The following is a 12185-nucleotide window of genomic DNA, read 5'->3' on the forward strand; positions in this document are numbered from 1 at the left end:
GGTATGCCGTATGTGCTCTCCTTTGAGAACAGCACCCCTTTGTGCCTTGCCTCGGTTTCCTCTGTCTGTGCTGGGCAGCTGTGCACTGGCAGCAGCCTCTGGGTCTGGCCTGGGTAGCTGTGCACTGGGAGGAGGCTCTGGGCTATTGCTGTCCATGGGGCCACTCTCTGGCTGCTTGGGTGTTGTGGTGGGACCACACTGGCTAGGGGAATGAATGAAAGGCTGCTTATTGCTGTGAGGGGCTTCAGGCCTGGGTTACCCCCTAGGGGGTTAGGTTGCCCCTGCTGGGCTGAGTGTGCCAGGTTGCTTCCATCCAGCTGTGAGGACCCTGTCCCTTTAAGACTTTCAAAAAGCACTCGCTTTTCTTTTGTCCCAGTGGAGCCAGCTGCGGGGTCCCACTCACAGATTTTACTTTTCTGTTTCTCTAATATCCAGCACACCATGCAACATGTGTCTGTGCTCCCAGTGCGGATTATGAGGGCTGGTTATTTAGTAGTCCTGGGTTCCCACTCCCTCCCCACTCTGACTCCTCTCCTCCTGCCAGTGAGCTGGGGTGGGGGGAGTGCTCAGGTCCTGCCAGGTCATGGCTTTGTATCGTACCCTTTTCCTGAGGTGCTGAGTTCTTGCAGATGTAGATGTAGCCTGGCTGTTGTACTGTATCTTCTGGTCTCTCTGTTAGGCATAGTTTTATTAGTTGTATTTTCAAAAATATATATGGTTTTGGGAGGAGATTTCTACCGTCCTACTCATGCTGCTGTCTTGGCTCCTCCTCCTTCAATTTTTTCTCATATCTTTTTATCATTGAATAATATTCCATTATATGGATTTTCCACACTGTTTAACCATTCACGCATGGAAGAATGTCTTGGTTTCTCCCAGTTTGGGATAATTATTAAAGCTGTTATAAACAATATGTGAGGCTTATGTGGGACATAATTTCTCAACTCAATTGAGTATCTATCAGCACAATTGCTGAATCTTAGCTTTGTAAGAAAGCACCAAACTGTCTTCCAAAGTGGCTATGTCATTTTGCACTCCCACCGGCATGGAATGAGAGAGAGTTCTTCTTGTCCCACAACCTCACCAGCATTTGGTGTTGTCACTGTTTTGAATTCACCATTCTAGTAAGTGTGTAGGGATATCTCACTGTTGTTTTTACTCCCAGTTCCTAGTAACATATGATGTCGAGCATCTTTGATATGCTTACTTGCCATCTACATATCTTCTCTGGTGAAGTGTTGTTCAGGTCTCTGAGCATTGTTTAATTTAGTTGCTGGTTTTCTTTCTGTTACATTTTAAGAGTTCTTTTTATTTTGGATACACAGTTTGTTTTTTCATTCTGTTAACAGTGTCTTTCACAGAACAGTTTTTCACATTAATGAAGTCTGTCTTATTAATTCTTACTTTCATGAATTGTGCTGTTGGCATTGTATCTTAAAAACTTATTGCCAAAACCAGAATCACCTAAATTTTCTCCTATGTTAGCCTGCACAAGTTTTATAGTTTTGCCTTTTATATTTAGGTCCATTATCCAGTTTGAGTTAATTCTTGTGAATGGTTAAGCTCTGTGTCTAGATTCATTGTTTTGCATGTGGGTGTCCAGTTGTTCCAGCACCATTTGTTGAAAAGACTATTCTTCCTCAAGTATAGCTTTTGCTCCTTTGTCACAGATCAGTTGACTGTACAGTTGACCCTTGAATGACAAGGGATTGGGACACCAGCCCCCCACAGAGCTGAAAATTTGTGTGTAACTTTTGACTCCTCCAAAACTTGACTGCCGATGGCTTTCTGCTGACCAGAGGCCTTACCAGTAACATAAACAATCGCTTAACACATATTTGGTATGTTACATGTAATATATGCTGTGTTCTTAAAATAAAGTGAGCTAGAGAAAAGGAAAATGCTTTTTCACATAGTTACAAATGTCCAAAAAATTTTACAATGTATTTACTGAAAAAAATCCACATATAAGTGGACTCAGGTAATTCAAACCTGTGTTACTTAATGGTCAACTGTATTTGCGTGGGTCTGCTTCTGGGTTATGTTGAACTTTTCCTGCCACATGGGGAAATGACAATTGGACAAGATTCCATATCTTTCCAACAATTTTTATGTTTTTAAATACTCCCATCTTAGTAGATATTTCATTTTACTCTTGTTTGTCTGAAGGTCTCTCTCTTTTCTACTCCACCTGGTTTAAGGCCTTGGGAAAGAACTCAGTTTATTTGATATTTGTTTCCTCAACTACCAAAGAAGAATGATTATTCAGGCCTCATAGGGTTATTTTGGGGATTAAATGAGAGAATATATGTAAAATTCCTACAAAATAGGTGGTGGATAACTAGTAATTCTAACTCCCAATATGATAGCGAAGGAGTCAGATTGCTGCCACCATACATGCTTAGTGTTGTCAGTGACGATGGGCACTTTTGTTAGGCCTGTAAAGGCATTAGAGAGAGCTGGCTGCAGGTTTTATATTGTTCCTGAATCTCACATCCCATTGCTATCATTGCCTCTTCCAAATTGAGAGCTGAAGCTGCACTTCGGTTTCAGGACTGCTCCATTGATTCACTCTCCTAGAAATAACACTTCATGCACTCAGCACTCTTCATATCTCTGGCCCTATTTTTTCTTTAATTTCTTATTCTGGCTCCTATAAAGTGTTCTTAGGCACCCTATTGGCTAACTGTCATCCTACTCTCTCCTCAGCACTCTTTCAGAGTGAAGCTTTGTATTGTGCAAGGAATTTGCATCCATCGAGTCTGCTTACAGTGAACTTGGGGAAACCGTTTAAAGTGATGGACAAGAGCAGAGGCTCTGGGTCTGGCCATCTCCAAACTCATCGCAGCTCTGCTGCTGGGTGGTTGTGTGACCTTGGGTAAGCTAGCTGGGCTCTCCAAGTCTCTGTGTCTTCGTTTGCAAATGAAGTTTCCAGGCCCAGTGCCTTTCCCATAGATCTTTGGGGGATGAAGGTGTGTCACATGAGTAAAGTGCTAACATGTTCCTACATCACATCAAGATCTCAGCAACCACCACTGTCATTAAGAGAAAGGTAAGGAAAGGGCCCCTAAGTGACACTGTGACCCTTTCAGACTACACCCTCATAAATGTCAACATCAGATGCTGACAGGCAGAAATGTTTATGGAAACAAATGTGTTTATCTGGAGGGGATTAGAAGATTATGGTGTTCAGTGCTTTCATTTTGGAAAAGAGCAGAGACTGAGATGTTGAGAGCCATGCAAGGTCACACTGTGGCCAGCACAGAAACTTGGGCCCTCCCGGCACCCTCACTGAGGCACAGCAGCCGGCCTCCCACCTAAGGACAGCTGCGTTCCACACCCTGTGGGGGCAGCCTTGCCATCGTGGCTCAAAGCCCCCTGAAGTCTGAGGCACAGTTATAGTGCTTCTCCCATCTGATTCTAAATGCCTTGTACTAGCCCCTAACTCTGATGAATTGCACTGTTTACTCACTCACAGTGTTGACTTCACCCCCTAGAATATTCTTCAGACTGGCACTAATGTCTCATTCCTCTGTGTCACTAGCGTATTACAGTGATAAAGAAAAGATTTCATATATAGTTGTTCAACAAATGGCACATACCCAGAAGTTACTTCAATTGGACAGGTGGGATGGGGCTAAGCCAAGGACCTGTGAGCCAACCCTCAGAAAACCAATAGCCAGGGCCGTTCTGGTGCCCACAGAGTTCTGGAATTCCAGGGAGGACTTAGCTATCCCATGAATGGTGGCTCTTGTTCTCTCTTTGTCATTTCTCCGTTGGCTCTGAGCCCTTGGGAATTGCTGTCCTTGTCACCTCTGGATGTAGCGGAAACAAGTGGTGGCTCGTTAATCCTGCAGCTGTCAGGTGGCCAAGCAGCTGCTGCTCAGGAGGCCTGTCAGGAAGCGCCTGTGCCAGGTGGGGAAGGAGCAGACACGGCCCCACAGGAGCGCTGTTCATTTAAGTGGCCTTCATCTTGCTGACATTTTTCATGGTCTGCAGAAAATATGACACAGCTTGCTGCTCAGTCCCTTGGTGTCCATTTTCAGGAGTTTAGTGACACCAGTTAACCAAGCAGGCTGGGAGTGGGGGTATTCTGGTAATGGTGTGCCTCAGCCAGTGCAAGGAGTACTCACAGCCCGTCTGGGCAAGGCTGCCCTTCTCACAGGAACAACTGTTCTCCTAAGTCTGATCGGAGGAAACTATTGCAGCATGATCAAAATGTTTTTAAAGGCCTCATAAAAGAAAACCTTTTGTTTGCTCTTGGTGACTTAGAGGTAACAGAATCTTCTTGAGAGAAACCAATATAGCTTCTCAGTAGATAGGAAGAGAAATCAGTCCTGGAGGAAAAACATTGATTATAAGTTAAGCAGTTGCAGTAATTCTGGAAAACAATGGGGAATTGTCAGCATAATGAGCAGTTAAAATGTAAACGTCAAGTTGCCTACTAATCCCCTTGCTTAGCTCCATTGAATAAACAAAACGGAAAAGGTGAAATTATTTTTCCCTTTGAAATCAGAGCTTGAAAGGGAGCCAGCAGAAAACTCAGAAATCATTGAGAAATGTGTTGAGCATATTGTTTATCAACCGAATCTGCTGTGCAAAACAGAGACTGGACCATATCTACAGTAACTTCAGAAGGTGTTTTCTTTTCTCTGTAGTATGTATGCAGACAAAGAGCTTTTTACGGTGCCAGTTTTTGGGCTCCGGCTTTCCCAAGCTTCCGCACTGGGCAGGAAGTTAGGACCTGGTGGTGTAGGTCAATTTGACAGTGTTCATATGCTGTATATTCAGGCATGGGGAAAGTTACCCAACTAATTTTGCCATACTGCAGCAAATTCCAAATGGCCTTGTGTTCCATCGTTGGCTATGTTTCCTCTTTCAAAGTCTTGTTTATTTTGGATTCTCTAAAGAACCTAACAATAGGCACAAATTAAGCAGCTGTCTTCCTATGATTTTGGATGCCTTTGGACATGGTTACCCTTTTAGGAAGAAGGCTGAGGCTTATTCAGAGGTGCATAGCTGTGATAAAGGAGAGTTGTTGCAGTCTCTTGGCCTCTTCAGAAGCTGAGCCTTATCTATGATCTAAACCCTGGTGCCTAACACAGTGCCTGCTACTGAGGAGGCACTCACTAGCTCCAAATATGCAGAGATTTCTCTTCCCTGTTGACAGGGTGTAGCTCCAGAGGGAACAGAGGTGGGCAGGGGGGGAGGTGGGGTTCCCCACATGGGACAAGTTCCTGGTGAATCTGGTGAAACTGAAATAAGTCAAGGGGAAAGGGATGTTGGGAGAATGACGTTTCTTTCTTACAGCTCACTTGGGTTCACTAGTCAACCCTTGCTCTGTCTGTCCCCTCCATCTGTGACACGTGCTCTCTCCCCCTTCCCAACCCTTCCGGGAGGAACTCCATGAGCTGGTCCATGGTGACTGGCAAACACCAGACCAGTTACTGCCAGGAACAGAGGAGAAGAGAGAATGGCCATTTTCTCTTCACCCCTTTCCCTGGATCGACCAGAGTCTCAGCTATGGTAAATATCCATTGGTATATAAACAGACTAAGGCCGGGTGGGAGATTCTAGAAATTCTGGGTGAAAACTTACTTACCTCACACAGGGGATACCCAAATGGGCTACTTTCATCAGTAATTAATGATGTAAATCTTCAGACCTAGGTGGTCACCTAATTGTGTAAGTCACTTTGGGCAACTCATTCAGCTTTTTCTGGTTGAAGGTTCCCAATTCATAAATTGAGAATAATGTAACCTAGTATATAGAGATATTGCAAGAGATCAATGAGACAAGGCATATAAAGCCTCCTCTGCACACTGTGAGCACTCAAAAATGCTTGTTCTCTTCTCTTTTATTCTGTCTGGTGATTCTCTCCCATCCTCAGCTCCATGTGCCCCTTCATGGGAGATTGAGTTTGGTGACTTGTTTTCCTGTTAGAGCTTTAAAAATGCCAGCTGCCCTTGAATGACTCGGATTTCCCTGTTGCATATGGGTTGATGAAGCTCCGTCTCAGACCGTCTCAGAGGGAAGTTCTGGGCTTTGCAGGCAGACAAGAGATCTAGTTACCCAGATTTTAGTACACTGTGTTTACAAAGCATCATACATTTTTATGTTAATTTTTATATCAGAAATGATTTTTTAATAGGAAGAAAAGATTCTGGCCAACTCAAACTACCATTTAATGATTTACATGTCCTAAATCTATTTTCTAACTACAGTTTTTAAAAATAAATCTTGCTCTTTGGACATTTATAGCCACTTCAGAGACTTCAGAGAACTAGATAATGCAGATGAAGTATGAGCAAGGATTGCACACCTTTCTGCTTTGCTCCACCCTGTCCATGATGCTGAAGGGAAGTCCTGTGCAGTGTCGCCCAGGTGACTGTCATACTTGCATTCTCAAGGGCATTAGCCCATTCCAAGGAAGTTTCTCTAATTTCAAACCTTCAGCTGGAAAATATTACGTGAAGCTTCTGGTGACTCCTCATTGTATTTTTTAATTTATGCTATTATTCAGCTATTCAAAATTCCTTGTAACCTCAACTAATGATAGCAACCATGTATTTTTTTTTATAATCTAAAATAAAAATGGGATGGGTTAAAAAAAGCAACTGTTTTTTTGTTTTGCTTTGTCTCGTTTTGCCTCACAGGAGTGTTGGGCTGGGACTGCAGATAGATGGCAGGGTATCTGTGAAGTCTTCTGGAATCTTCCTTTTCAATGGCTTATCCAAGGAAATGTTTTTGTGGAGAAGAAAGCTACTAATATGACATGCATAGTAGCCACCTTTAACAGAAGAGACAGGAAAACAGCTTATCCTCTCAATGTGTTCTGAGGGAACAAGTAATTTGTTCATATGTACATATAAGTATTTTTCTATTTTAGAGTATATACTTGACATTTAAAAGTATACAGTGCATTTTGTGTGACTTCTTCTTTAAAGGACTATTACTCTTACATATGACCTGGTGAATCACAGCTTTCTAAACAAGTGTAAATGCTCAAAAACTCTTAAGTGACTTGACAAACTGACATTTGAAGTTTTCAGGATTGTTCCAGGATTTCAGCTGAAGGGTATTTCACAGATGGAGTCATAAAACCTACTCACTTTCTATGACCACATGGTACATGTTATGGTTATATTTTTCTAACATATCAGTTGCTGATAAAAAGATGGAGTTCTCTGCAGCAATCAAGTCTGAGAAAGACAGATGCATCCCTATGTTTATCGCAGCACTATTTACAATAGCCAAAAATTGGAAGCAACCTAAATGTCCATCGGTAGATGAATGGATAAAGAAGATGTGGTACATATACACAATGGAATACTACTCAGCCATAAGAAGAGGGCAAATCCTACCATTTGCAGCAACATGGATGGAGCTGGAGGGTATTATGCTCAGTGAAATAAGCCAAGCAGAGAAAGACAAATACCAAATGATTTCACTCGTCTGTGGAGTATAAGAACAAAGGAAAAACTGAAGGAACAAAACAGTAGCAGAATCACAGAACCCAAGAATGGACTAACAGGTACCAAAGGGAAAGAGACTGGAGAGGATGGGTGGGTAGGGAGGGATAAGTGGGGGGGAAGAAGAAGGGGGGCATTAAGATTAGCATGCATGGGGGTGGGTGGGAGAAAGGGGAGGACTGTACAACACAGAGAAGACAAGTAGTGATTCTACAACATTTTGCTATGCTGATGGACAGTGACTGTAAAGGGGTTTATAGTGGGGACCTGGTATAGGGGAGAGCCTAGTAAGCATAATATTCCTCATGTTAGTGTAGATTAATGATAACAAAAAAAAAAAGAAAGAAAGAAAAGGGGCATTATTCCCTGATAGGATAAAACTAACTGTAAATCAACGATTAATACATGCTTTAAATATCCTTAATTAAAGGTGTCAGATTATTGTCTATGGAGGTACATTTTTCTGATAATCTTCCTTTCTCTTAAAAAAAAAAAAGCAGTTCCTGTGTGGTGACTTCCAATGAGTTCTACACAATGGTATAAAGGGCATATAAAAGTGTAGGCAAAGGGTCTGTTTGTGTTTATACAGAGGATCAAAGCCTAATTTGGCGACCCAGAAATGAACTAAGATACGATATGAAGAAGAACTTCCAATATCAGCACCCTCTGGAAGAGTCATACCAGAAGATGATCATCAAAAAACCTCAGCAAAGATCCAGGTGCTGCTACAGCTGTAGATGCACTCATCCCACCGGTTCCTGGACTTGCCATGGGAATGAAGAAGGAGATGTCTAAGCTGGCCTGTGCATACAGTAAAACAACAAATTTGACTGGATCTATACTGTTGGAACTCAACCAAGAATTAGGAGAAGTGCAAGTTGTAGCGCTCCAAAATCTTACAACTACAGACTATCTACTGTTAAAAGAAGATATGGGATGTGAACAGTCCCCAGGAATGGGTTGTTTTAATTTGTCTGATTTCTCTCAGATTGTTCAAGTTCAGTTGGACCATATCCACCATATCATAGATAAGTTTTCACAAATGCCTAAGGTGCCTAATTGGTTTTCTCGGTTTCACTGGAGATGGCTGGTAATTATAGGTCTGCTTTGGTTATGTAACTGTACTCCTATTATGTTAATGTGAGTGTGCAATTTAATTAGTAGTTTAAAACCTCTACATGCTTAAGGTACTCCACAAGAAGATATGTCAAAGAAACAATCAATCTTCCCATGTTTTCTTCCACCTGCTACTTCTATAGCTTTTCTTCTTCCTTCCTAATTACAACTTTTAAATAGAATTTGTGCCTCATATCAAATTTACCAAGTATCATAATTCCTCCAAGACAAATGCTGGGCATAGAAGCCACAGGGCATAAATCTGAAAAGAAGTAAAAAGCTAACCTTTTCAAACAAAATGGTTTCTCTCTCACTTACCAACTTTACATTTCCCTGCATGGCCCCGGAAGATGACTGGTTAGCCAGAGACGGGTAAGATTCCTCAAGGGAGGAACAACCTAAGACAGGCACAGTCGCAGGGGGGCCATCAGGTGAGAAATTGGGGATCAACAGAGGTGAGGCTTAGAACCTCACCCCCCTGTTTTGAGAGACATCTTCTGCATCCGTGGATGTTTTATTGCCCTTGTCTAGCTTGGATTAACACATACTCTACAGGCACACACCTGATCATCTACATTTGCTCTCTTACAACACTAAACTATGTTTTCTACCTTTATCTTGCATCTACCTACCACTTCAGCATTTTATAAAAAATAATAATAATAAAGAGAGAAATGTGGTATCCACACATAAATTAAGTATAAAAATCAAACGGATATTCATATTTGAACTGATTGTTTATAGTTCATAATGCATGATCAAAACCGAAAGTTTCTGTGATGAGTGCCCTTGTACTGTTCACCATGTAACTTATTCACTATGTAAGAATTCGTTCACCATGTAAGAACTTGTTCGTTATGCTTCAGAAGATTGGAGACTACGAAAATTAGGCTTGGGGTGGATTAATGATTGAGCATTGACATCCCTATACAGAGTTTTATTGTTGTTAACAACCATTTGATCAATAAATACGAGAGATGCCCTCTCAAAAAAAAAAAAAGTAAGACTTCCAATTGTAAAATAAATAAGTAACCAGGATGTAATCTATAGCATAAGGAATATAGTCAAAATATTGTAACAACTTTGTATGGTGATAGCTGGTAGCTAGAAGTATCATGTATATAAATGTTGAATCATTGTGTTGTACACCTGAAACTAATGTAATACTGTGTGTCAACTACCATTCAATAAAAAATAATTATCTACAAAAAAATTCTAATAGTTCTAATAGTGCTTGCTAAATTTTATGTGTTGTGCAAAAGGGTGCTATGTTATCATTTTAACTGTGAATACCAAAGCACTCAAAATACAAGTCCAGTAGGGATAGTTTTGTGGGATGCTACATGTCTCAGGTTTATCTGCTTTGGGAGTTTATCAGCACACATCATAAAATACTCCCTAGCAGGTAGTAATGCCTATCTAATGATGTCTACGGTATATGAGGTGGTAATGTTCATATTCCACTATTAGAATAATGTTCAGTTAACAGCTAGATACAGGAAGTTTAATTAGTCAGAGAACAAACTTCCCAGGCTCTAAACAACTTAATTATTTGCTGGCTGTCAACACCACCCCAAGGGAGCATAAGCAGGTAATGATAATGACAATAAACACAGCCTGTCATAGTTTCAGAATTTCTGGAACCTTAAACTTCCCATCCATTGTGTTCACCTCCATGTCTTCCCTCTGCTGTGTCCTGTGGGGATTTAGGCCTTCTCTGCAGAGATCACTTGTTATCCGCTCCCACTACCGTTCACCGGCTCACTTAGCAGGCATTACTGGGCATCAGCCGTGTGCCAACTCCGGGGTCCCTGACCTCACAATGTCTACAAACTCTCTTCTTCAGTCACTCCCCTGGGAGCTGCTCAGCTTCCCCTTCCTGCATCTATTATTAAAAAGTCTCTGTCCAAATACTGCCCAGTTTCTTGGTTCTATTTACAGCAAAATTGCTTTAAAGAATTATCTGTATTCTGCCTCTACTTCTACCCTTTCTGTTTTCTCTTGTACCAACTCTAATCAGGCTTTCTCCCCACCCCATTTTTCCATGGACAAGGCACTCATCAAGGCCCCATGTTGCCAAATCCAGTGTTCATTCCCAGTCATCACTTATTGACCTACCAGCAGCAATGGTTGGAGGTGACGAGCCTCCTTCCTGAAATGCTTTACTCATTCGACTTCCAGAACACTCTCTCCTGTCCTCCCTCACTGGATGCTACTTCCCAGACACCTGCTGGAGCCTCACCACCTTCCCAACTTCCAAATCCTGAGCACCCCAAAGCCCAGCCCTCAGTGATCTGTATTTAAACTCACACCCTCTGTGTCCTTGTCCAGCCCCAGAACTTTAAATAACTACAAGCTGGGGATTCTCAAAATTTATCTCAAGCCCAGATCTAGCCTCTGAGTCATGGAATTATATTTTCAAATGCTTACTGGATACCGTCACTGGGATTCCCAACAGGCATCTCTAACTTGACATGTCCAAAATTAAACTGTTGATTTTCCTTTTTACCACAAACCAATTCTTCTTGAATTCTCCCATCTCCATAGCTGGTACCCCTGTGTTTCCAGACTCGTTCAAAAACATCACTGGCTCCTCTCACACCTCCCCTCCAGTTCATCAGCAGTCCTGTCGGATCTCCCTTCAAAGTATGTCCAGGACCATATTTCTCTTCAATTTCACTACTCGCCATCGCCAGCTGCTATTCAGTGTCACTTAGACCCTTCCTGCTCAGACTGCGGTGGACCAGCAGCACTACCGCCTGCGTCCTTGGAAGAAATGCAAGATCCCAGTCCCAATTCAGACCAAATGCATTGGAGCGGCTTGCACACTGAAGTTTGAGATGCTCTGATCTAGAATATTGCCACTGCTTCCTGATTGTCTCATTCCTTCTTCTCTCCTTGACTCTTAATTCTATTTTTCACATAGCAGTCAGAATGATCTTTTAAAAATATAAGCCAAAGGATGTCTGTCACTCATTAGCCTCAGACCCTGCAACGGCTTTCCCTCCCACTCAGAAGTAGAAGCTAATGTCCTCACGGTGGTCCAGAAGATTTACTTTGATCTGTGCTTCCCTCCCCCATCCTCCACCTGCTGTCCCTCTGCTAGCTTCACTCCAGTTACAGCGCCCTCTTGCTGCTCCACCCACCTGCAAACACGCCTAAGCCTTGGGATCTTGGCACCTACTGCCTCTTTCCCCAGATATGGGCAACTTGCTCCTTCATTCAGATCTCTGCTTAGTGTCTCCTTGTCGAAGAGGCCTTCCATGGCTTCCTAAATGAAACAGCATCCCTCCAATTACACTCTCGGCCTTTCTCCTGCCTTATTTTTCTTCATATCATGTACTTCATTGCTTGGTGTCTGTCTCTCCCCAGAAGAATGTAAGTTTCAGGAGGCCAGGGACTTTTGCCATTGTATTACCTGCTGTTGGAGTAGAGCATGGCACACAGTAGGTACTCCTTACATAGTTACTGAATAAGCAGACTAATCTCCAGGTTTTTGCTGGATATTGTGTTCACCTTATAAGACCGACAGCATCTGGTAAATGCCTGGGGATTCTTAAATAAAGTGCTCTGAGTGGAACATGGCTTAGGAGAAGG

The sequence above is a fragment of the Manis javanica genome, chromosome 9 (genome assembly GCF_040802235.1).
Source record: "Manis javanica isolate MJ-LG chromosome 9, MJ_LKY, whole genome shotgun sequence".
Lineage (NCBI taxonomy): Eukaryota > Metazoa > Chordata > Mammalia > Pholidota > Manidae > Manis > Manis javanica.